Source organism: Bactrocera neohumeralis, chromosome 6, assembly GCF_024586455.1.
Source record: "Bactrocera neohumeralis isolate Rockhampton chromosome 6, APGP_CSIRO_Bneo_wtdbg2-racon-allhic-juicebox.fasta_v2, whole genome shotgun sequence".
NCBI lineage: Eukaryota > Metazoa > Arthropoda > Insecta > Diptera > Tephritidae > Bactrocera > Bactrocera neohumeralis.
Genome location: NC_065923.1, coordinates 33,884,242 through 33,910,257, shown reverse-complemented (window position 1 = coordinate 33,910,257; position 26,016 = coordinate 33,884,242). Strand labels below are relative to the sequence as shown.

Here is a 26,016-nt window from a genome sequence, read left to right as displayed (position 1 = left end):
ATCATGCACAGGTTCAAATTTTTTGCAAGAACTTGATTTTAATCTCCCAGTTTGTGTGGCGTCTATACACTATCGGATCAGATAAATTTCTTCAAAGATTGCATTAGACATTAACGTCGGAAAGCATTCGTGAAGATATCTCGTCAAATGAAAAAGCTTTCCATAAAAGATCTTCATTCCGATCGTTTAGTTTGTATGGCAGCTGTATGCTACAGTGGTCCGATATCGGCCGTTCCGACAAATGTGCCGCTTCTTGGGGAGAAAAGGACGTGTACAAAATTTCATCTCGATTTCTCAAACACTGAGGTACTAGTTCGTATATAGGGGTGACCATTTATGTATATGTATACTTTATAAGGTCTCTGACGTTTCCTATTGGGTGTTACAAACATCGTGACGAACCTCATATACCCTGTTCAGGGTATAAAAGGAAAAAAGATGCTACAGGTGTCTAGCTTAAAACTAATTCGAAGAAAGTTGTAGCAAAGTAAAGGTTGTGTTAGATCAATAGGCTGATTTCTCATGAGACCACGGCAACAAGAGACTCCTGTCCCTTGTGATCCCCAGAATACCTAGATTTTTCCACAATATCTACCTCATTGAAACTTTGTCAAAATGCGTCACCATGTGAGTACCAATGAAACAGTGTCCAGTAAGGACATCTATCATTGGAGAGATGTCAGTTTTGATAAGAGCTAGTAGTTTAATGGATCTTTTACGTTTCACTCAGGGTTAAAAGGCTTTCAAATGGAACGATTCCGCTCTCGAGTTACTGCTTAGGGACAGTACAATCAAGTGAAAGATGGCTCGAATATGTCGGAGGGAGTCTCAGGACCACGCACAAAACTCTCCGTATCTATGGGTAGTTTTCCGAGCATATTCCAAGCAGCGGTCTTTGCTATAAGTCGTTATGTAGGGATAAACCCCCAATGCAACTATTGCCATGACTGGGATGTACTAAGCGTTAGCCAAGCGGCACTCAAAGCGATTTCTGCATACGAGATCAAACGCTATAAGTACACCTTATTTGGATTTCAGGTATAAAGAGTATAGCCGGGAATGAACTGGAAATGAACATGGTAGAACCGGAACCTTTCATTGCGGTTAGTCCCCACGCTGACCATTGGAAGCTCAAGAAGCACTTATTAACCATGGGCCTAGCTTCTTGTCTGAATTGCCAGTTTTGTGACTTGGAGTCTGAAACAGCAGAACACCTGCTAATCGACTGCACATCAGTCTGTAGGTGCAGGATAAAGGCGCTTGGATCCATGTTTCCAAATAGGGATCACATCGCCTCAATAGCACCTAGCAGTGAGTTGGAAGAGGGCACAATAGACCCTAGATCGCGGTGCAATCCTCACTTACTTATCTAATATAATCTAACGTTACTCGTTAGGGTTTTTTTAATTTTATTGGTGTGCCAATCGGTTTTGCGAGTTTCATGGACTTTATGTTTTATAGCTCTCTCCAAATATTCATGTAGCAGTAATCAGAAAAAAACATTTCGAGTAATATCGTATGATGTTACCGCAATAACATATGGAAAGAAAAAATGCTGGAAACCTATTTCTTGGGTGTACTCGTCGCAGTGCTATCAGTTTCGAATATACTCCTCGTTGATAGAATTTAGTTTTGGCAGGATTCTCAGACTGATAAGCAGATAAAGTTCTTTACAATCAACTGAAAATAGATTTTTCAGGCAACGAAGAATTGCCGCAAAAGTGTTAAAAATGCTGCTATCGGTTTATAGCACTAATGTTACGGCGAGGCTACCAAAAGTAATTGCAACACGCATATTCACTTTAAGGCAGCATTACCTGCTTTTTACCACAAAATAATGTCAAAAGTAAGTACACATACTTTTCCCATATACTGTAATTGCTTTTAATCCACTGTTTACATTTTGAAAATACCTTCAATCCAACCAAAGACCTTTTAATGTGCAGAGGACAACGTTTTAAGCCAACAAATTCTGGATGCAGTGGTTAGGCTCTTGGTCTGTAGCGCCTTTCTCATCGTTTTTTCACGGCTTTGCGGATTCTACGTTGCTGTTTGCGACGGCTGGTTGTCCCTATGACTTATGATGTGGAATTCGAAACAAATGTTTCCGCCACAAAACGTTAAGTGATCACAGCAGCAACAAACGACGACGAGTACGACGTCAACGACGGCGACTACGATGACGACGAAAAGAGCCACATAAAAAGTACGTAGTACCTCGAAATGGCAGTTGTGCCTCTGTGTCGTCCATGGTTTAGTTTATGTATTTGCAATTTGTTTGGTTTTTGGCCTAAAAGTATTTAACGCACGCTGTGGTCACCACCGCCAACGCCACCGGTTGGCTGCCGACATCTTTTTCCCTATGCCAGCGCCGTTTGCGACGTTGGTCAATTTTTGTGCGACGCTGGCAAACCTTTTCATTGACAAGCAAATGCACTCAGCGGCCAATGTATGCGAGCGTTGTGGCAAAAATTACACGAATAATAAAAATGAAATTTCACAGCGACTAAAAGCAGCTTCACGACCATACACACATACATATACATATGTGAATATCTATAAAACGCAGAAGAACGTAGTTGTAATAATAAAACACTAACAACAAATTTTCGGCTTACGCATTTGGCCATATACTACATACATACATATACTATATGTACATATGTATATGTATGTGTGTAGTGTGTTGTGGTGTGGCATATTCCACCAGCATTCTACGCACAGCTTTTTTCGAGCATCTTTTATTTTTACTTTCGGTAATTTATGATGCCCAACAATGTTAGGAGTTAAAAATTTAACTCACCATTGGGGTTAGTCGGAGCTCAGGCGATGGCAAGCCAAAATGTGGAGGAGTATTTAAATGGAGGTAGTGTGTAAGAGTTGCCACGGCATGTAGCATGCAACAAACTACATAAATATATAAACACACATAAAATCGCTGGAGCATCGTGCTGCTAGTGGGCTACTATAAAACTAAATTCTAAACTTTTATGTAAATTCCCAGATTACTGTTATGCGCATTGTTGTTTTTGTTGTACACTTACTATATATTAACACCCCTGAAGATGCAGAAAAAATTGTTAGAAGTTTGAAGGCAAAGTGTGCAAAGTACTCGCATATACCCAAATATAGTAATATGCGCTGCTGCTAGAGCGCCTCTTCTCCACCTCCGGTGCGTACAACAATTTCCCTCATGACGCACGCCATCCTTTACTGTCATGTTTTCTAACATTTTAGTTGTATTTAGTTTTGCTGTGAAACTTAATCTTTCGCATTTGCCATGTTCAACGGGGCCGCACACCTGCTTGGATTCCCTCATTAATTATGCAACAAAACTTGCTGTACCAACGACTTGAAAGTGCTGCGGCAGGCGGGCGGAGAGGGCGGCACAACTGACAAATTTGCATCTAATCTCTAATGTGCGTTATGTTTTGTTGTTAATGTTCAAGCCAGACATATATACACGCGTATCTACATATAAATACTACGATGTCACTTAATTTGTTGTTTTTGTTGTACCCTAACGCTTATACATTTGAAAAGTTTACCATCCCATTGGGTTGGAGTATGATGAGTAATGGCATTGCAGCAGTGAATGGAAATGGTATGCCTCGCCTAAGTGTGAAAGTAAATATGCATATAGACATTATATATATACATAAATATATGTACATATACATATGTATAGCTATACCGCACCTTTGGGTGCAATTCGAAATTATTCACAATGAAGGCGTCTCAATTTTTCTTTTATTTGGGTCTAAATAGTTTGAACAATTGTAGTCATGAAATAAGTACTCAACGGGACATTTGGATCCACGAAGGTCTTTTATGGCATCTCTAGTAATGGCACAGTTCGTTATATAACATATTACCCTTCTATATGGTTGACTGGGGTGATAACGATTTCGGTTAAGGGGTCAGTAGTGTAATATGGCCTGTTTTTTTAACATTTTTTTTTCATAGAAATTTTTATTCTACAATAGAACCTTTTTCACATATAATGAGGTATATCATGGAGTGTATAATCAATTTTTTTCGGAATTTTTTTATGACATCTGTCGGAGAAATGGCTGGGTGAATGGGATGCGTTTTTTCACCGGCGCACACGATTTCTCATGTTTGAATTATCTGAAACACAAAAACTTAATTTATTCTTAAAAAATACATGAATGGTTAGCGTCCCTACTAGAATCATGAAAAAATGTCGATAAATAAAAATGTAATTAACTTTTTTTTTACATAAATGTTGTCATAACATTGTCAGTAAATTATAAAAAAACAAGTAAGGAAGGGCTAAGTTCGGGTGTCACCGAACATTTTATACTCTCGCATGATAAAGTGATAATCGAGATTTCATTACACGTCATTTACATATTTTTCAAATACCGTATTTTTGTAAACTTTTATTCCGCTATCATCATTGGTACCTAATGTATATACTCGTATTATACAGAGAAGGTATCAGATGGAATTCAAAATAGCGTTGTATTGGAAGAAGGCGTGGTTGTGAACCGATCTCACCCATATTTCGTACATGTCATCAGGGTGTTAAGAAAATAATATATAGCGAATTTCATTGAAATCGGTCTAGTAGTTCCTGAGATATGGTTTTTGGTCCATAAGTGGGCGACGCCACACCCATTTTGAATTAAAAAAAAACCTGGGGGCAGCTTCTTTCTGCCATTTCTTCCGTAAAATTTAGTGTTCCTGACGTTTTTTGTTAGTCGGTTAATGCACTTTTAGTGATTTTCAACATAACCTTTGTATGGGAGTTGGGCGTGGTTATTATCCGATTTCTTCCATTTTTCAACTGTATATGGAAATGCCTGAAGAAAACGACTCTGTAGAGTTTGGTTGATATAACTATAGTAGTTTCCGAGATATGTGCAAAAAACTTAGTAGGGGGCGGGGCCACGCCCACTTTTCCAAAAACATTGCGACCAAATATGCCCCTCCCTAATACGATCCTTTGTGCCAAATTTCACTTTAATATCTTTATTTATGGCTTAGTTATGACACTTTATAGGTTTTCGGTTTCCGCCATTTTGTGGGCGTGGCAGTTGGCCGATTTTGCCCATCTTCGAACTTAACCTTCTTATGGAGCCAAAGAATACGTGTACCAAGTTTCATCATGATATCTCAATTTTTACTCAAGTTACAGCTTGCACGGACGGACGGACAGACGGACGGACGGACAGACAGACATCCGGATTTCGACTCTACTCGTCACCCTGATCACTTTGGTATATATAACCCTATATCTGACTCTTTTAGTTTTAGGACTTACAAACAACCGTTATGTGAACAAAACTATAATACTCTCCTTAGCAACATTGTTGCGAGAGTATAAATATAGGGACGGTAGCCAGGCATTTGTGAACATTTAAAAAATTAAGCATATCGGTTGAGTAGTTCGACCGGAATCATGTCCGCCAGTTTAAAAAAAAAAAAAAAGTTTGAGGTAATGAAAAAGCATACATTTATGTTTATGTCTATCAACGTTGAAAAATTGATATACCCCTAATTATTATTTTTGTGCCTTTTTCGAAACCTTCCAATAGTACAGTCGGTTTCTACATTAATCCTAAGGGTATAAGGGAACAGAAAATGCAAAAAATTACCCTACTGACCCCTTAACTTAGGCGCGTCTCACCTATTATATATATATACATATGCTATATCTGGTCAGAGACTACTAGCTGCATTGCATACATTTCCCAAATGTATTCGAAAGTTTACTAACGGATGATCCATACTTTTTTCCGTTGGCCTGTGAGTCGGGTCAAGCTGTCATGTTATTTTTGCGCAGTATTGTTTGGCATTTCATCATGGAAAGACTTACGCCTCAACAAGGTTGCAAATCGTTAAACTTTATTACGAAAAATCACGTTCTGCAAAGAATGAGTTTCGAACACTTCGCTCAACTTATGGTCAACATTATCGGCCTACGGAGCGTACTATCCGCCACACCTTTACCCATCTTGAGATTCAGCATACATTATTGCATAATATTCGATCGAATAGACCACGTCCATCACGCAGTGGAGAATATATAGCAGTTGTAGCTGAGAGTATACACGAAGACCGTGGAGAGCGACATCGCTTCGCTCTATGGGCTCTTGAAAAATGATGCCGGTGAGAACGTAACCGTCAATGGCGACCGTTATCGCGCCATGATAACCGACTATTTGATGTCTGAAATTGCAGCTCGTGATCTCGTGATATTTAGTTTCAACAAGTTGGAGCCATTTCCCATCATCGCATTAATCAATGGATTTATTGAGAAAACACTTCCGTGAGCAGATAATTTCACGTTTTGGGCCGGTCGATCGGCCACCAAGAACGTGTGATATTACACCTTTGGACTTTTTCCTGTGGGGATATGTAAAGTCTTAAGTCTTTGCGATAAAGTCCAGTCGAAATTCTCGAACGAGTCATCGAAAATCTGACTTAACGGATAGACCATCTCAGACGTAGTCGCGGCCAACATTCGAAAGAGATAATCTTCAAAAAATAAATGCCAAAGAATGTTCTTTTGAATGATAATAAACGTTCCCCTTTAAATTTGAAGTTTCTGTGCTTTTTCTTTAAAAAAGCAGGAAACCTCGAAATGGGTCGACATATGGAATTCAACAGTGGGAGTGCGCTCCACCGATGGTGCAAAGGTTCCGAAATAATAGTTTTGAGAAGAATTGTAAATACCCCACATTTCATGTATCTGTAAAAGATTGTACAAAGCTAAGTCTCTTTCAGATCTGTTGAAATGTTATATAGAATAATGTAGTGTCCGATTTTCCCGAAAAACGTATTATTATTTTTATTTTGCATAATAAAAGAAAGATTGAGAGTATGGAGTTTTCATTTCATGGTTAGGACTTACTTTAGTTAAAGTTTTATATAAACACTCTAAACCACTAATTTAAAGTTTTATTAGCAAATTAAACGGCTGATCGATGCTATATAGTATAACCCCAGAAAACTTAATTTAAGCTTAATATCTGATAAATGAAATGGTAGTTCTAAGACCGCAAAATGAATTCTTTCATCGTAACCAATTCAACTCCAATTTCGATAATATTCAATTTTACCTTTTATTATAAATCACTACGTTGTATTCTGACCTCCACCCCTAAATAAACTGCTGTCAACCAAAGCAAACAAGCAATCAGAAGAGGAGGAGGAGCGGCGGAGCGGTGCGCCAATTCTGCAATAAGTTATTACTTTTCCATTTAGTTGCGCGCGCAATTTGTTAAACAAACATAGGAGGTCTGACAGGCGTTAAAAAAGTCGAATTGTAATTACAAACATAAACTAGCAGCGAGCGAAATCAACGCTTTAAACCGCAGTGCACGCATTCACCCGCCAGCCAAGCAGCTTATCCACACACAGAGAAAATCGATTAAAATCGAATAAATGTAAGCGATTGAACGCTGGTGATTTTAAAACTCATAACAACTTGGCAACACCTTCTGCGCCAGCGTTAAGGCCAGCCCTGTTGCGCCATGTGTGTGGTGCCGAAGACGACGCCACCATCGCAAACACAGCCCAACTGCCGTAGGCTACAAGGTAAAGGAATCGCAGGCCGTGTTGCATGCCACCACATGCATGGACGTGCATATGTGGCAAAGTTTATGCGCTTGGGAAGAGTCAATGCAGAAATATTATTTATTTTCGCAATTTATCGTACGCGCACAAACGCACCTTCAACCCGCTAACAGCTCCTCTGCCATTTTCTGTTTGTGCATTGCGAGTGTGTCATATCGCTGACTATGGTTGTTGGCCGCCGATAGTGGCTAACAAGATTGACAAATTGTAAAAAACGCCTTTTAGCAGTTTCACAGGATTTTTCGTTCGATTTGGTGGGTGCCCGCGGGGTGTAACCCAACGAATGGCAAATATCTTCGAGTACGGAATGGCTACGGAACTGTTGGTGGCACAGGCTGAACCGTGGAATTGTTTAGCTCGTTGCATGGCCCTCGCTTGCTTGTTCGATCGGCCGGTCGGTAGCTGTCAGTTGAACACAGAACAGTGGCAACTAAATCGACAGAAACATGCGTCGCCTCGGCAACGGAAATCAAATCAATATGAACATAAATTGGGGCCAGCGGCCATCGGCCACCTGAATGGAATGCGGTGGACAACTTTGTATGTTACGGCGGATAACATTGCTAAAACGCGTCGCACAAGTGATTATGCGCTTATTGAAAGCTCTCGGCTCTCGATTCAATATACAACACACAGTAGCGATTATTCAAATAGTTATGATTTAAAGCGTTTTTCAGTTGTCGATTTTCAAGTACTGACAATGAAGTATGTGCTGGCCGTAAGGCATATTGATATCCTTCCATAAATATTTCAACGCAGTTAGGTATGTAGAATGGCTGTAGCTTTAGAGTAGTAAAAACTACTGCATTTAGCATTTAATCTTCAAAAAATACATATTTGGGGAAAGCAAGAAGAGATGATAAAAAAAAAAACAAAAATTAAGAGCTATCTTGTTGGTAAATTCTAAATTTGATGTGCCAAAATTGATTTTTGGTGGTTCTGGCAGCGGTCAATGTAAAGCTCAAGTAAATCATTCTTCGACTCATGATATATTTTTGAACAAATTTCGCGATTTGTACCATTTAGTATATAGATTTTGATTATATCCCGAAAATGACATTTTGAATGACTACCCCTAAGGTACAGTGAAAGAGAGTCGGGCGTAATTTCTATAAGATTTACCAAACTTTTGAATGGAGACAGCATTGAAATATTCAGAAAATGTAAAAATAATTCCACTTGAAGTCGAAAGAATCACCCTATCAATGGCTAACACTGAAGCAGTTTGAGTGTGACCAAAGAACAATATAAGTGGGGGGATATAAGTTTATGCAAGTGAGTGGCCAGAAACGATTCTTTTATATATGGCTTAAGCAGCTTACGACTTCCGGTCCTAGACCAAGTATCCTCTGGATAGCGAAGGAACATACGTTTGAAAGCGAGCTAAAGTAAGAAAACGAAATATTTCTTCCCAGGATTGTGCGCTGGGTTTGCGGTAAGCGGTGTACACACCAATAAAGAAGAAGAATAATCAAAAACGGATGGCGCTGGCAGACGTCATGTATATCTTTTTATGGAGAATAACATTGGTTGAAAGTTTGTCTGCAGGGAGAAATTTATGCTAAGTCGGATCTGCTTAAACCCCAAGAATGAGAGCAAATGCATACAACCTTCTCTGCGAGGAAAACAGATTCAAATTTAGTCAAGTTAAAAGAACGAGAATATATTACCAACGAAGAGCCAATCTAAAACAGTAAAAAAACACGTCTTGACGATGTGAATATTCTTGGAGGATCTTCTTCGTGTATTACAAGAAAAATTTCAAAGGGCTTCGGAACTTTTAGAGATTGACATCGGAGATCAAGGTAGTGTGTTGATCTCTATGAACTCTATAATGACACCAAAATATTTTTTTTTTGCTCTAAGTTCTGCAAGTATTAAGCTATTTTCGAAAAGCTGACAGAGTTTAAAAGTATTTCTTGTTGTTCTTGTTTTAGCGGCAGAAAACTTTTCTTAAGTAATTTCGAGGAATAGTGCCGAGTTGACAGTCCTTGGCCGGATAAAAATCCGGGTCCATTCTGGTTACTTAGACTCGACTGTCGTGGGAACGGAGTATTTATTGTTTCGGATCATGTCTTTAACAATAATAATAATATTAATAATAATAAATATGATTGAGGATTTAAATCACTAGATAACTGATTTTAATTTTAGAGTCTTGAAAAAAGGACTTCCATCTCTTTAGCAGTTTTTGCGACCATATTTGATTTTGGATTGCCTTTCTTTAGTCTATTTTTGTTATAATTTTCAAAAAAATTGAGCATTGCAACCAAAGCGCTCCAGCCAACGTTTCCAAAGAGCTGAAACCCAGTTTCAAAATACAAACTCAGTGGCAACAATACCTTTTTCTCAATAAGGAAGGCCAGTGATTCGAATTTTTCTTAGAAAGCTTAAAAAATAGATTTATGGAGACGGATAATCAAATGACAATTATAGAACGGATTTAAAAATTGCACAAAATGAAAAATCTGTCGCTTTTCGTCACTGACAAACTAGAGACGGTTATCTAAAGCCGCAAATTTTAATAGCATGCCATGCAACCTTGAAGCTTGATCGCATATAAATTGTCAGCAAATATCGTAAGTACTCACACATGTTTATGTATGTATATTGAGAGTTTGTGGGCATGTAAAGCCGATGAGGTTGTACGCTGTCATTAGATGCGCCGATACGCGGCTGCTGTTTGGCGTTGCACAAATACATAAACTAGCCCGGCGCACAGCATGAGACGGCACAAGCAGCCAGGTGGAGCGATCAAGCGGCAGTGGCAGAGTAACTGGAGATTCCTTTTGATTAAATGCCGATTACAGCATTATGGAGAAAAGCGGGAGCTGTTGTACATTGATTAAACAACAAGGAGTCAATTTACAGGCTTACATGCAATATAATCTGCAGCAAGCATATTTATGTACACAACAACATATAATCATATATGTATGCATATGTATGAGTGCGCGCTCGTTACATGTCCGCTGCTGTAAGCATATGTGTACACCGTAAAAACGTACAAATTTATTGGCTTGTCGACAGGTGATTTGATTTATGAATTTCTAGCACGATCAGCGATCGCACTTGCGCACAGGAGAGCATGTGGCAAAGTAAACCAAACAGCATTTCGCGTAGTGCGTACCTAGAACCAGCCATACTATGATGGCAGTAACGTTAAATCTTAGAAACAATTAGCCATAGCACAGTAGTGGACAACAGCGCATGTATTGTGGCAAGATCATGATCGCATCAAGGTAGCGAATGAAATCGCTTTCCTCCACGAACTTGTAAATGATAGTCGCCCCTACCTGCTTCACTCATTGCAATGCTGTATGCGCCGAGCTATCGATACGTTGCTTAGCAGTAGACGCGCTAGTGATCTTAGCGCAGCTCCTCCCCATCGATTGTATGTATGCCGAGTGATTTCTCCTCTTCATTGGCGTTTAATTATGAAAAATCACAAAATTGACAGCATACACGAATTAAGCTGAATGTTATTAAAAACCGTCCGACACGATACGAAGCTGCCGCGATCAGCCATGCAAGCCATCAACTCAGTGGTAGGAGGTTCTTGTCTGTTATGTGGGTTTTTATTGGCAAAGCTAGTGGAATTAATGGCTGCCGCAGCACAAGCTGATCCGACTGAAAAGTCGATGGACGAGTGGGTTGGCAGCGGTTGAAAGGTTGTGGGAAACGAGCATTTTATGAAGAGCAACATGGCCAGGTTGAAGTTTTATTTGTCTATTTACGAAATCTTCGCGCAAACAAGTAAAGAAAAAATTTGTAAAAAAAAAAAACAAGAAGAAGAAGTTGCATTTCAAAGCTGTCTGTTGGCTGTTTGTTTTTTGCTGCAACCAGTCTGTTGTTCATCTGCCACATTCGCTTGGCATTCGACAATTGTTCTGTTTCGCTATCGCGTTGTTTGTTTGCTGCGCTCGAAATGAAATGCGCCAAAACGTTATGTTTTTTGCCATTTTAATTCGCTTACTGCGCTTATCCCCATGGCTCGCGTGCAGCGTCTCGGCGCAGGTTGTTGTCATCGGAAACATTTATTGGGTGGCGTTATTGGCGCCAACAGTTTGCACGTTCCAATGACCAGTGCAACGTGCCACCGTTGTCGACCGACGCAAGTAGTTGACAACAGACCGAATTTCGAGTGACCATAATTATTGTCATTGCTGCAGCACGTCTCGCGGGAAGTCACCCGTTCGTGGTATGCAATCTGTTGGGCGCTCTTTATTATCATTCCCGAGCAATTGCTTGCTTGTTTTGCACGCCATTTTTGTGTTTCAAAAGCAAAAAAACAGCATCCCAAACTTACGAAAGAGGTATTTTTTCCCCCTACCGTGACGTGTTTTTGTCGCACTGTCAGCATTGCAGGGTATAGTAATTGCTGGCATTTTCAGGCGGATGATCTTTAACATAAGCTTTGCCAATTAACACGAAAAAAGGTAGAACTCAAGAGTGCGGGGCACTGAGGGACTCTTGACAATTTTTGGAAACGGATATTTCGTGAGATTTTTAACCAATTTTCATGAGTTTTTTAACCAAATTTATAAGCACTGTATGGTCCGATAAGTAATTTAGGGGAAAAATTGTTCAGAGAGTAACATTTACACAATTCAAAACAAATATGAACCGGTTGAGAATTACAAAACATTTAATTAGTGAATTTAATGAATTCTCTCTCAGTGATGAGTTGCACATTCGGAGTACTAAATCAGTCTATAAATTGTGTTCAAATTGAGCTAATACCTACAAAAATAACCCTCATAAGATTTGCTTTAAGTTTTGTTAAACCATATACAAATATTTGAAGTCGAAGGACCCGAAGAGATTCAACGACATTAAATTTTTAGCAAAATTAGATACCTAAATCGCCTTCCGGACTGCTTGTCCTTTGCAGTGTCCTCCAAGCTCAGATCGCACCAATTAAAGAAAGCCTCTGATGAAGAGTGTGTTCACCACAAGAAATATATTAGATTGTCAAATATCTCCCTTCCGCCTTTTTGCTCTTTATTCAATGCTTTATAAAAAGTGTTACAGTCATCGGATTTAGTTCAAATATGCGCCGTTTCGTTCGTTAATCTGTTTCCATCTAGACGGCAATTTCAGAATACCGCCCGTAGAAGCCCCCCTCCTTATTTGCGACGAACTGGGACAGTCACTTTTCACAAGTCTCTTTTGAGTCATCAACGAAGTGTTTGGTCTGGTGTTGTCCTGATGGAACACTACACCCTTCCTGTTGGCCAATTTTAGAGGCTTCTAGTCGATCGCCTGCTTCAAGCGCTCCAGTTGTTCGCAGTAGATGGTAGAATTAAGCTTCTGGCCAAATGGGAGCAGCTCATAGTGCATGATTCCCTTACAATCCCACCAAACACAGAGCAAAACCTTCCTGGTTGTCAATCCCGGCTTGGCCACTGTTTGGAACGATTCAACGCTTCAAAAATGGGTCGAGTTCGTTCCGTTTCAGCAGCATATCGCAGGCGTTGATTCGGTCCAGAAGGTTTTTTTGGGTCAAATCATGCGGCACCCAAACATCAATCTTTTTTGTGTATCCAGCCTTTTACAGATGGTTTAAAATGGTTTAGTGACTAACTCCCATTTTCTGGGCGATGTCACGAGATACCACATGCCGGTCTAACTCGATGTTTTACATGATTTGATCGGTATTCGTCGTCACAGGTCAAACATGCTATTTCACCATAAACCGGCAATGGGTTAAAGGACATTGACAATCCTTGGTAACTGTGAAGGAGATGAACTAGCCTGAGCAGGCACCAATCTATGTTTAGATTCCAGAAAAGAGGGAATTTATATGCCCTTGGCTACTTTTAGCTACTTAGTCGACAAACATGTTGCTCAAAAAGCTGGCAAACTTTTAAAATTCAAAAGGAATAACATATTGCGTGTATTCTAGTATTCTATATGACTATTGTAGAAGCCGTCAGAAGGTAAAAAGGAGACTACTATAAAAAAAACGCAAACCTTTGTATAAGAAACGAACCGCAACTGTTCGTCGAGGAACTTCATCAGAAGAACGGGGTGGTTCAGAGGGAAGACAATAAAGTGAAGGGATTTTAGTCCAGTTAGTTTCATAATGGGTTTCTCATAATGGCTTAGGTGTGTCGCCACAACCATTCTACCTACCAAGAGGAATCGGTTTGGACTTTAGATAAAAACCACAATCACTTATTTAAGAGTAATGGCCACCAGGAGCTTAGAAATAATTTAGCAATCATTTTAACAAATTTCTTTCCTTTGGTGGTTTTTGAAGGATCAAAAGATCTTAAAGTGATCAAGTTGGCCTTATTAATTTAAGCCAATCTTGACATTTATTACTTGTTTTTAGAGCAGGCTGCGGGTCGAGTTTTGATGTATTTCATATGATTGTAAACTTCAGTTGAACAGCTGATTTCAAATCACCGAAATGTAAAATTATTTAACTTTTTAACCATCATCAGAACTAGAATAACAGCACGTTCAACGCCATATGTGGGAACAATACCAGCTTTAACAACAAACCATATGCAAAATGTTAAATGAATTTACCTATGGGGGGTGTGTACGAATGCCTAAATGTTACTAAATCATAAAAAAGTCCACCTAAAGCCGGCGTCCAGTCTAAACCTACTAATTTGCCAAAAAAGAGCTTGGCGCCAGTGATTTACATCAAAATAAATAAAAGTCCAAATCTCTCCAGCGGCAACTAACAAGAATACCACGCGGATTTCATCTTGATGCCGATCTGCGGCGCACAGCTTCGCTCAGCTTGAGCGCGCATGGCAAATGAAGATTAACTTGACTTTAAATCGGGTCATTTTCGACACATTGAAATGCCAACGCCAAGCAGTCGTCAGTCAGTCAGTCGTCAGTTCAATTGTCGTTCGCCACAATGAAATCATTCAGCGGACAATCCACCAAATCACCATTCGTACGTTTTCGAGTTCTCCCATTCAAGTGATTTATTCACATGTCTGATTTGAATTGATTTGCTCGCGCGCCGGACCTTCATACCACTGTGCGGGAATAAGAATACCACCAAAAAGGCACCGGGAAGAGACTGCTACGAGCGGCAGGTAAATAGGTTGACAAAGCCAATGAATAGTTGCCATAGTCATTGAGGTAGGATCGTTCACTCACAAAGGCGCCTTCGCCTGATCACATTATACGCCGTCGTGTGGGCATTAAATCAGCGTACACACACAATGGGAAGCCAAGCCAGGCTCGATGTCCACTGCAGTCTGCACAAGTGGATTGATGCGCCGTTGATTGATGTGCCATGCTGCACAATTGACGGGCATTCGTACGATTTTCGGCGACATAAAAAACGAAAATAAATCTAAAAAATACGAAAAAGACGAACTAACTCTGGTGGAGGCAAAGGCATTGTGAGGTAATCATAGCACTGCCGTTCAACACAGGCCATGTGGCGCGCAGGATACCACCGTTGTGCGGCGTGGCGGTGGCTCAACACTGATGTGATGTGATGACAATTCCCAAACGAGACAAACGATGCGAGGCGCCATGTATGATCACCAGCACCGCGAACAATTGGCGTATTGTAGGCATAGCAGTTGTTGGATTTCTTACTCAGCAGCGTCTTGGTGCGCTAACTGAATGACTGACTGATTGGCTGCTCTTTATTTATGCGCGAACGCGTGTGCATATATTTTGCATTTCGTTTCACAATCGCCGTGAACGCCGAAGATGACGATCGCTTTGAATGTGGCTGATGCTGGTGATCCCGTTCTTGCTGCCGTTTTTAGTGTGAGTTTTTGTTTGTTTTTGTAGTTGCGGCGGCGGGCGTTGTTGACTATATTTGGCATTGCGGTATTGTTGGTGGCACTTGTGCGATTGCATGATTAGCTGCGATTGATCGATTAGTGGATGTGGAATATGCGCATACTTTAGTGCATTCGATTGAAGCTTAATTTTTATTGTTGCTTTAGTTGAAAGACTTAAATGATAAGAGGAAAGCGGCAAGGTATCTCAAATATTCTACTTTCCAAATAATTAACTGAAAGAGAGTGTTCATTCTAGTCATTACCAATTTTAGTTTTTGATTAAAAGGTTATCATAACCTTTAAACACAGACCGGTTTGTAGCTTCGAAGCCAAATCTTATGGATTTACTCGCATAAGAAACGCGACGTATTCCACCGAATATGGAAATAGTAGAGGTAATTGCTTTCAACATAGTATTGCATGAAACTTCTCGAATTCAGAAATCCTCTCGGAGCTCTGTTCTTCTCTTCCGACAAGATTTTTTTTCCGATGGACTTTTGGAATAACCTCTTCTATCATAGAAATAAAAGTCCAAGTGCGGAAGAGTTTCAAAATTGTTGATTCGGCGCGGTTCGCAGCAGCTCGGACTGACGTATGGAACGACTTGGCGCATATTACGTCGAAATCTTAACTTGAAAGCGTACAAAATACAGCTTGTGCTGTACATTCGACCTTCTCAAGCGACATCGTTTCGCTCTGATGTCTGTAATTGAAGCTCATGATCTCGGCGACATTTGGTTTCAACAAGACGACATCACTTCCCATACATCGCATCAATCAATGGATTTATTGAAAGAACAACAGATAATTTCACGCTTTGGGTCGGTCGATTGGCCAACAAGATCTTGTGATATCACACCGTTGGACTTTTTCCTGTGCGAATATGTAAAGTCTGAAGTCTGTGCGGACAATCCCGTTTCGATTCAGGTGTTGGAGCAAAAGTTCACGAGTGCCAGTTACCAGTCAAAATGCTCGAACGAGTCATCGAAAATTGGACTTAACAGATGGACCATCTGAGACGTAGCCGCGGCCAAGATTTGAAAGAGATAAACTTCAAAAAAAAATTAAAAAAGTGTTCTTTCGAACATTCCCCATTAATTTTAAGTTTCTTTATTTTTTCTTCAAAAAAAGTAGGGAACTTCTAAATGTATCACCCGTTATATATGTATGCTATTTTGGCAACAGAGCTATAGAGCTATTTACCAAGTCAAGCATAAACAATGGTGATGTGATATTCGGTATGAGGAAAGTTCTCTGAGCACCATTCACTTGAGAGTGGCCAGAAACGATTCTTTTACATATGGCTTAAGCAGCTCACGACTTTCTGTCATAGACTAAGTACACTCTGGGTAGTCAAAAAACATCCGTTTGCAGCAAAACATCCCTCTCCAGGGTTGTGGGACCCGCCACGTAAAACAAACACCCTCAATGAGAAGAACAAAACAGTCTAGGATGAGAGAGCCCTCATTTTGATAACGGTAACCGGGTAACCGACTTCTACTCCAACAAAGAAAAAGAAGGGGCTTGAAAAGTTATGACCTGATTTCGTTAATACTTGCTGAGGTGCCACACCTGAAGGTACTATTTGTTTTATATTCTATAGCATCAGATTTCATGACCATTCACTGCCATAACAAAATATAAAATAATTTTTTCCAAAAATATGCTTTGTAGGGTTATATAATAAAAGTACTTAAAAAACGCCGCTTTTATTTGAAGTAAAAGTAATATTTGATAAGTAAATTTCACTCAGTTTTCATTCACCCAGAAAAATATATACATACATATATGTATAAATATAATTTGAAGAGATTGACATTGCCACCCGGTAGCACGTTTATGACTTTATTGCCACATAAATGACTTGATTTGAATTTTATGAGCAACGCTTAGTAAGGCTGAGGCGCACCTTCATTCAACAAAAAGAAAGCAAAGCAAATATAAAATAGAGACAAGAATGAGCCACCGAAATGCGCACTTGACACCAAAACGCCGAAGGGACTGGGCGGCACGCACACAACCCTTGAATTCACAAGAAATCCTGACAAGCAATAATTTTCTTTCACAACTAAAAAATAATGACTGTCTTATTGCCGGTTTGCAGGTTATGCTGGCGGTTTGCCGTTCAAATACACCGGCCCAAGCGTGTTGGCTGGCCGCATGCTCCGCCTTAAATACCTAAATGGGACATCAAAGGAGTTGTGAATGATTTTAATTATTGTCGTTGGCAAAGTGCTACTGTTTAGCTGTACAAATCTATGCGCATAAGCATTTCAGTATCGCCGTATGTATTTCGTAAATGTGCGTATGTATGTTTGAGGCGTTGTGCGGTAGTCGGTAGTCGCTTTTGGTCGCTTTGTCGGTGCTGCCGCGCACCGCTTCCGAGTGCTAATTAAATTTAACGACATGCCGCCACAATAACACCAACTATCATATCAAGAACAACTGCAGCAATAATAGATATCGTGGCCGAAGGCACAGATGGGTAGACGTACGGACGGCCGGACGAACGGATGGAAGCACAGGCGCAGCACCCACCGATGGACGGAAGAGACGGGAAAAGCAATCAGCCAGTAGCGCACGCGGTCGCAAGATGTTTGAATGGAGGTATAGCACTAAAAAAAATAACTACAACTACAACAAAGCAAACAATTATTTCCACTACCGCCATACTCACTGAAAAGTGATCGTAAAACGCAGTTGATTGCATTTCTCAAAAGGATTCACCAGGAAGACCGTCTTCATTTCGCAGTTGTTCGCGTCACCCCTCTCGGCGCTAGGCAAGACAGACAGCTGATGTGCGACTAGCTAGCAACGCAATGCTCAAACGTTGTTCCCATTGGCTGACATTTGATTGGTCACAGGCGGGGGCTTTGACGTTGTCAGCGCCTGCTGATGACTTTGTTGATTGAATTGTTTGTGAGTGCGTGCTGCTGCTGCTTACGTACTTATGTAGTATGTACACATGTGCGCGTTAGCTGAGTGCGCTGCCGGGTGACAATTCTGCGTTCGCAAGCCTCAAATGCCGCGCTGTGTGGCGCGCCGGTAGAGTTAATGAAACGTTAGTGATAGTGTTTTTATTAGCCATTTAATTGCTTGTTGAAAGATTGGGGCGGCAATGAAAATTGTCGCAACCGGCAGTACTTTTGATTTCAACCGTTCTAGCGACGGTAAAATGCGTTATGGATTTCTATATACCGAAGAGGAATATGAGAGAAATTCAAAAATAATAAAAATAAGTGAAAAAAATGCTGAATATCAAAGTTGTTGAAAAAATGTAAACCTGAAAATAAATTCGTTATATTTATATTGAATTGAGGATTTTATTTAGCATAGGCAATAGATAGATCTGGTTTAGGTTAAATAAGCACTATTTTTCGTAACTTGTTGCGATTGTAAGGCAATTAGGAGAGACTTTTTTTGGTTCGAAAACTTATTCTTCTGACGCCTTTTTTATAAAACGCGAGATACAGACTACTAACTTGGGTTGTTAAAATCGAAAATGATAGTAAAAATTTCCAAACACGTAGGATTTTTTGTGTTGTAGTCAAGAAGAGTAGGGATCAAACTTCTTCTTCATTTTAATTGGCGTAGACACCACTTACGCGATTATAGACGAGTTAACAACAGGGCGCCAGTCGGGTACTGCGCGAATACTTTGAGAGTATTCGGACAACATGACCTAGCCAGCGTAGCTCTTGTTCGCTGGGTTGGGGACCCGCCACGCAAAAAAACACCCCCAATGAAAAAGGGATCAAACTACCATTTACTAAAATTACAAAAATTACTGTACGCGTGAAATATTGTTGAACTCAAATTCGTAATTAGGACACGTCAGAGTTGTTGAGTAGTGTTGTGGATTTAATTTTACTAGACCCTACATATCTACAGCCATGGACAAATAAATAAGAGAAATCCGAATCCCATATTACTTCCAACTTCTTTAATCGTAAAGTTGCTGAACGATAAACTTGTTAATGCTATGCTTAAAAATACCCTTTGTTTTCTACTATATAGTATTTTGTACGCGGCAATTTTATTGCGTATAGTGTTGATTTGAAGTGGACAGCAGTGGCGTAGCTAGGGGAGCGAAGGGGGCCGTCGCTCTGGGCGCAACATCTTGGGGGGCGGCAAAACGATCTTCGCTGTTTTTTAATATTCAGAAAAATACTTCCACAAATTTGTTTACAAAATTTATTATAAAAGATAAAGAGTTGTAAACTCACAATGTGATAATCTGAATAACAATGAAAACTATTAATTTTTACTCGAATACTCTTCAGTCTTTGAATTTGTCTCATATCTTTTGGTTTATATCTTTCTTAAAAATAGTGATAGAACTTAAAGATGCACTTTTCTAACTTTGTCTAGCGACGTGTCACTCTCAGTTACCCTATGCTTTGAATGTAACAAATACTTTTATTTCTCCAAATTTTCAAAAATGTTATTAAAAAACTCCAATTCGGGCAAAAATTCCTGCAAATTGTGGCAAAAGTGTACAAGATATATGACGAAAATGGGTTTTTTCTATGGCTTTTAATAAGATGTTTTGTAAATTTACTATCAATTTCCTCAAAAACCGTATTGTGAGAATTTTGGAATTTCAGACTTTGCGTGTCTTCTAGTTCCTAAATTTTAAATACTTAATATCGAAGATATTTTGTTCGAACCATCTCTTGAAACTTGTAGGTAGGTAGATAAAGGGGGGCGGCAGAACATCCTTGGCCCCGGGCGCCCGAAGTTGTAGCTACGCCACTGGTGGACAGATAAACGTGGACACCGGAAAAGATATTCCTTATGTGCGAAATGAGCAAACTAGGAAAAACTCCTGCCGAAATTGCTCAAATAATGCATTGCTCTCGAAAAGGGTTGCTCTTTATGCAACAAAAAAAAAAAAGAAAAACCAGCCTGTGTCAACAAGAAGATACCAAGAAAACCAAGACCACGTAGAACCGATATTAGTGTTGACAAAACCATAAACGTAAGAGAAAAGCCGATTCTTTTAAGTCAGCCAGAGAAATTATGATCGAAGTTAATGTCGAATATGTCGTGCACGTGCCTAGAAAGCTTCTAGGAATGTGACTCAACGAAGCCCAACTTTTTGGACGAATCAGCAGGAAGAAACCACTCCTGTCATAATGCTACATCTAAACTCGACTGGCATTAGCAAATAGCAAAGGCTCACAGAGACAAACCAGCAAAATTTTGGAGGAACGTGCTTTGCAGCGACGAAATAAGATAAATACAAGGTGCGTTTCAAAGTAAATAGGACTTAAAAAAATCAGAACAAATGGTTTTTTCGTCAAAATCAATTTATTTTATTCAAAATAGTCTCCTTCTGCTTCAGTACAGTTTTGCACGGTCCAAAAGCATGTCGAACGAGTGTTTTAGCTCGTTGGCCGGTATGGCCGATAGTATGCCGGTGCAGGCCTTTTGAATGGTCTCCACGGCTGCATAACGCTTTCCTTTCATGGGCAAATGCATTTTTACGAAAAGGAAGAAGTCGCACGGTGCCATATCAGTTAAAAATGTGATTTTTGGTCAAACAATCGGTCACAAGCGTCGATCGATAAGATGGATTCTGAGAAATTTTTGGTCGTCAGTCAATTTGTGCGGAACAAACCGTGCACACACATTTCTTAAGTCTAAATGTTCGGTCAAAATGCGATAAATCGATGTTTTGGAGAAGTTCAATTTCATTTCCATGAATGATTTCGGCTGATTTTGATGAATTCAACCAGTTTCGATGGAATTTCCGGATGCAATCATCGCCATAAATTTTGCAATTGAAATGTTTCCGTAAAAGTTTTACCAATTTTAAAACAAAATTTAATGTTGGCTCTTTGTTCGAAGCTCATTTTCGCACCGATAACACAAACATACTGACTCTCACTGGACACTCGATAAAGATAGCAGATTCTAACGCACCAGTCATCTATAGATGGCGCCACCAAACTTGTTTCAAAAGTCCTGTTTTGAACACACCTTGTAGGATGGGTCCAGATGGAAAAACATTTTTACGTCGTCCACAAGGTCAAGCCCTTAACATTAGGTATACCAAAAAAACCATTGAGCATGGCGGTGGAATGGTTTGGGGCGCGTTTTGATGGCATGGCGTCAGACCAATTGTTCAAATAAATGGTAAAATGGACCGGTTTCAGTATTTCGATATACTGAAAAATAAAATTTGTATTTGTATCTATGTCCATAAACTGGACATTTACATATGTATGTAAGACAATGATCTGAAGCACACCGCAAAGGTAGTGAAGCATTGGCTCGACAATGAAAATATTAGAATATTGGAATGATCTGCGCGCAAGTTCCGGAGCAGAATCCAATAGAAACTTTATGGTATGATGTCAAGCCCAAAATAACAAGGAAAATTTTCAAAAATTTTGATGATTTATGGGCTGAAATTGAGGTGGCTTGGTATTCAATCAGAAAGGAAAGATGTCAAAAATTGGTGGTCAACATGCAGCGAAGATGTGAAGGGGTGATTAAAAATAGTGGACATAGTACAAAATACTAAAGAATTGAGCAATCTTATGCCATTTTTATATGTTTTGAACATTTTTGTAAATTTTGTTTCAGATTGTGCTATTTGTGTGTCCATGACTGTACCTCATACAAATAATTATATGTGCTTAACTAGGTTTCCTGTTTTTTCGCCATATATGAATAACTATCCTGTTTCTGAAATTGAGCAATTATTTGGTGATATGTTGTTGTTGTGAAATGACCAAAATTTTTGCTTTCTCCTTTCATTCGTTGTACCGTCGCTTTCAAAATGTGCGTGAGCTTTCGGTGCTACGTAGTAAATAATTATATGTGCACATCAGTGCGAAATGATCGCAACTGCTGATAATAGCGTTTTCGGAAGTTAAGTTTCAAAAATTAGTTTGAGATATTTATTATAAGTATGTAATTGTTCAAAATAGTGAAATTAATTTAAATATTTCGACATTGGTTAGTTAAAATGCCTCATGAAACCAGTTTGACAGACCATGAACAAGGTATCATAAAAGGAATCTATGATAGCGGTGCGAATATCACCAATATCGCAAAAAAAGTAAACCGACACCGGAACTGCATCTCTAATTACCTAAACAATTTAAGTTAATATGGTACAATTCGACGAAGTGGGCGGAAATCAACATTGATTTGCGTTGCAAACGGCAAATCCAAGGACTTGCTGTGGTTGATTTAATGAGTAGGGAAAAAATTTAAGGTCTTATGGGTCTCCAAATAACTGACAGTCGAATAGTGCAAAGAATCCATAAAAATCAATTACTGAAACATACCTCCATGGTGCCTAAAACCCAAGCCTTCACAGCGACACTTGAACGCTCGCATGGAGTTTGCAAATAAGTACCGTTTTTCATGCTAAGAATGGCATAACGTAATTTTTAGTAATGAAAAGAAGTTCAATCTAGATGGCCCTGATAATTGCAAAAGATATTGGAGAGATATGCGCCAGGATCGGCGATCCTGTTTTAAGCGAGGGTTTGGCGGTGGAAGTGGGATGCCATATAAGTGCTACATCTCTACCCTAAGGAATACTCAAATGTATGTGGGTTTCCTGTAGAGTGAGTTAATAGAATTTGGTGGCTTCAATACACACAGATTGGTCACCAAATCCATCTTTACGGGGCGAAAAATGTCTGTATTGGACTGGTCCGCCTTAAATTCGGGCCTAAATCCGATTGAGATCTTCTGGGGTATCGACTCTGAAAACGTGTTTAAGAACGGTATACAGTTTGAGACAGCAAGGACCTCAAAAAGGCAATAGACCAAGAATGGGCCAATATTGATGTCAAAATCCTTGGTGGATTAGAACATCCCCACTTAATTGTAATACTGAATTATAATAATATTGGACTATTAGTACAAAATACATAATAAAAATATTAAAAAAATAAAAATCTTATGCACATTTTTATATTTTTGAACATTTTTATAAATTTATCCATAAATAACATACCCAAAATTTCGATATCAGCTTTTGTACTTTTTTAATCAAGAAAATACATGATGCACATATAATTATTTGTATGAGGTATATTAAATGTAAGACTTCTGTTTTTCAGTCTTTTAGCATATACATATAAAGAAATTGATTAAAATTCAATGGTAAATACATGTTATACATACATACATATATTCAAATACATATACATGTACATAAATCGCTGTGTATGTCAGTAGGTAGACACAAATTAAAAATGTTTCATCTATGTATTTCCGATTGCAAAATAAAAGTGAACAAACTTTGGAATATTTGCAACTATCGCTTAAGCAAAAACTGCATTCATAACTGTCTATATATATGCCTATATACATATGTACGTGCATATTAACATTGGTACATTTGAGTGAGTCGTATGAGTTGTTACTATCAATTAGATGAGCTACATGCACTCATTGCACGTCTGCCCCTCAACACAGTCCCTCGCGTGTGCAGAATACACACACACACACAAAGCCAGTACGGGTTCATCATTTCAAAGCTTTGTGCAACCGACCTGCTGTCTGTCTGTGCATTCGCTTGTCGATGCGAATGAGTTTGATTTGCATATGAAATTACAATTTAGCAAACGTGTATTCAATTTCTTTTCAACATGATTACTCGGATGTATTGTACAATAAAATATCGCAAAATCCCTAAGCGAAACATGACGAACGATCGACTGGACAGTAAGCAAGCAATGGCCAATGGAAAAACTGCTATTGGTGGATATATGTATGTATAAGCACATACATATGTGAAGGAATGTAAATAGCTTGGCAAGGTTGTATGTAGATTGAGCAAAAAGTGTAGAAATCCAATTGAAATAGGCTGAAATTTAAAGCAAACTGTGCCATGTTACACATGCTTGCTTACATATGGACACATAAGATGAAACAATTCATTAAATGAAACGACAATGTTCGACTATGAGACTATGATTCTGACGTTGAATGGTCGTAAAATAGCGTTGAAGTTGTAGTACAGGGTTTGTCCGAAAAGTAATATGACTGAGTCGATTTAAAAAAATTTATTGAACCAATCGTTACAATTCTTTGAAAACTTTCAAAATAAGCCGCTTCTGTGTCGATGCAGTGCTGCCAGCGCGATTTCCAAGCATTGAAGGCATCACGGAAGGCATTCTCCGAAATGGCCTTGAGAGCCGAGGTGCATGCTGCTTGGATCCCCTCTGTCGTCTCAAAATGCTTGCCTTTTATCGGCCTTTTTGGGCAAGGAAGCAAAAAAAGTCCTGGAGGGCCACATTTGGGCTGCGGAAGCGTTGGGATGCCAATCTTGTTAGATAGCTGTTCACAAGAAAGGCGTTGGAAGCCGGTACGTTGTCGTGGTGCAACTTTTAATCGGCTGCGATGTCTTGTCGGGCTCGATTGACCTTTCGTTTGGGTTTCTTTAGGACTTCCACGTAAAACTCGACGTTGACGGTTGGTCCAGGAGGATCAAATTCCTAGTGGACGATGTCTTTAATGTCATAACCCACAATGAGGATCGTTTTAACTTTGGATTTGCTCATTTCTCAGCGACCTCTTCCCAGCCCTCCAAAAAGGCCTGGTGTCACCGAAACACACCACTTCGTGCTAAAGCAACATCTGAGAAAGCCGAGTTTCACACAGAATTTAATCGCGTACCTCTGCTCTAACGAACGCTGCATTTTCGGCCTGCACCACTCACAGAAACACGTCGCGCGAAAATGCTTGTCCTGACCCTCCAGGTGCTCGGAGACAACTGACCAGCCGCTCGTTCGTTAGCTAGGAACGCCCTCTACTGAATCCAGTCGGTCTGCGCACGCTTCGAAGTACTGTCGGGGCGAAAGAAAATCAGTCCTATTACTTTCCGGACAAACCCTGTATTTTGCATTTAAACTGGGTGCCGTATCTTTTTTTGAGGCCACAATTCAGTACGATTCTTGGTATGAATCAATCACTCCATAACTGAACGCGGAAATGATGATGGCTTACGTTGAAATTAGTCATTTCATTTAAGTTGAATGTCGATGAAGCTCATTTAATTAATTTTACAAAAAATTTCAACCTGAGATCCACGACGTGACGGAAGAGTAGCTGGAAATATATCGATAGATCTTGGCTCATAATGTCTGGCCGAAAGAAGTGCGTAATACAGTTTTTACTGCCAAGTCATAAGTCATGAATAACACATTCAGTATTGACTTCTAAGGCTTGAAGAGAGTCTGGTTTATGGCTAAAGACCAATGACTTCAAATAACTCCACAATAAGTAGTCTACTGGTGTTAAATCACAACTTCTTGGAGGCCATTCAATGTTACAATTTCTTGCAATAATCAAATCTCCAAACTTTTCTCGCAATAATTCAGTTGTTGCACGTGGCTCCGTCTTGTTGCAACCAGAAGTTGTTAAGATCCACTTCTTCCCATCGCGGCCATAACAAATTGGTTATCATCGGTCTACCACGCTATCCTTTGGCAGTAACGATGTCACCAGCTTTATTTCGAAAGAAGTATGGATCGAAGATTCCGCCAAACCAAAAACAACATCAAACTGTCAATTTAGGTGAATGTATTGGTTGTTAATGAATAATTTGTGGATTTTTGTTTTTTTGCATTAGAATCGACAGTTTTATTTATTTACCGCA

The 26,016-nt window shown here is 39.5% G+C and overlaps 1 protein-coding gene across 2 annotated transcripts in view; it reads right to left on the bottom strand.

Annotated features, from left to right (window-relative positions):
• The window catches only part of LOC126761240 (ankyrin repeat domain-containing protein SOWAHB-like), a 100,070-nt gene that overhangs the window by 26,087 nt on the left and 47,967 nt on the right, over positions 1–26,016 (bottom strand). The gene's annotated exons all lie outside the window — the stretch shown is intronic.